Source organism: Ursus americanus, chromosome 17 (assembly GCF_024610735.1).
Source record: "Ursus americanus isolate L20-20 chromosome 17, mUrsAme1.1.p, whole genome shotgun sequence".
In the NCBI taxonomy this organism is placed as follows: domain Eukaryota; kingdom Metazoa; phylum Chordata; class Mammalia; order Carnivora; family Ursidae; genus Ursus; species Ursus americanus.
In genome coordinates, this window is record NC_142143.1 from 48,460,961 (window position 1) to 48,462,500 (window position 1,540).

The 1,540-nt window shown below is 48.7% G+C and overlaps 1 long non-coding RNA gene across 2 annotated transcripts in view; it reads left to right on the forward strand.

The window, feature by feature from the left end:
* The first annotated feature begins 445 nt into the window (after positions 1–445).
* Positions 446–1,540, forward strand: part of LOC123787297 (uncharacterized) — a 56,959-nt gene continuing 55,864 nt past the window's right edge. For both annotated transcript variants that reach the window (XR_015727236.1, XR_006778140.2), the window contains exon 1: positions 446–574. This is a non-coding gene — a long non-coding RNA (uncharacterized LOC123787297). The remainder of the gene's footprint in view (positions 575–1,540) is intronic.

The window sequence follows — 1,540 nt, forward strand, 5'->3', positions numbered from 1 at the left end:
CGCTATGGGGACTTCTCTTAAGGCTCAAATAATTCAGCAGCAGTCTAGCTGTCCAGTGACTTTAGAGACCAGCTGAAAAGGGTTTTCACTGAAAAACACTGTAAAAGCACATTTTGACAGTCATGTTAATTTTCCACAAAATAAAAAAATCTCGATTTTTCTTGTGATGCAGAGCAAACTGAAAACAGTCCACGAATCTTTCCCAAATCTTATCACCCTCCTCTGCGTTAACTTTCGCCGCCCTGAGAAGTGCAACCAGTTGCGGGCATCCGTGTCAACAGGGGGACAGCCCCAGGGCAAACAACACAAGGAAGAGGTCTTGGAGGCATGCGTAATACACATATTAAGCAATTACGCTTTGGAATTTTCACTACACGATCCTGCGGGGGGGGGGGGAGCGGGGGGGGGGAGCTAGTTCCTGAAACTGACCAAGACGACACCACCGCCCGGCAGGCAAGGCGGCTCCTCCGGGAGTCTCCCTGGTGGAGCTCCAGGTCCTTTTTCACACGCTTGGGAAGTTAGAAGCAGACCCTACCATTATTTGACAGAGGAAGAAGGGGAGACGCGAGAGGAGGTAGGGGTGTCTCTGAGACCGCGGGGTGCGGGGGAGCAGATGTGGGCAGCAGATTCCATTCGCTGAAGCAGTCTGGTGTCTGACTCAGCTCGCCGTGCAAAGCCCCCTGCAGACACAGCCCCACTTCTCAACCTTCTCAGGAGGTTTTCTTTTGATCGGCAGACCCCCCGGAGACTCCCAAATCATGCCATTTTGCCTTTGCACATGCTTCTCCTCCTGCCTGGAAAAATCCTCCTCGTCCTCTTGGGGGACCTGCTGTTGTTTCGGGATGGCTCAAACATCACCTCCTCCGTAAAGAAAGCCTGCCTCCCCTCGGCACACCCCCACGCGCCCCACGTGGTGCTTGGGCTGCCCTCTGGGCGCTCCTCCTATATGCTCGTATATCGTCGGGATGTTAACCGGCGTCCGCCTTACTGTATTGCAATCACCGCTTTACGTCTCTCCAGCCAGCCCCCTGAGTCGGGCTCACGTTTGATTCCTCTGTGCTCGACACACAGCGTAGCACCTGGTGGAAGGAGGTCCCAGATGCCACCTAAACAAGGGAATATAAATGCGACTTAAACAGCCTTGGTTTGCATTTAATTATGTAATTGCTTTATAAGGGAGCTTAAGTTACAGTGACCTTTTAGGAAGTTCTAATCCTGAATATTGATTGGGAGGTGAAAAAATTAATTTTCAAATGTAAAGAACTCATGATAGTGATATTAGGTGCTTTCGGAAAAAATTTTTTTTTTCAGAATTCGACAAGCTAAAGGAATGTGGGATTCAGCAAAATTTAAAGCAACATATATTTAAACTCCAGGTTTTACTAGAATCTAGGATATTGTGTTCCCTCACCTAACTTCTAAATTCCTTAGGGGAAGAGAGAATATTTTTGTTTCTATTTCCCACAGGTAGGCACAGAGCTTGATAAGTGGTTAATGCTCAGGAAATGACACCACACACACACACACACACACACACACA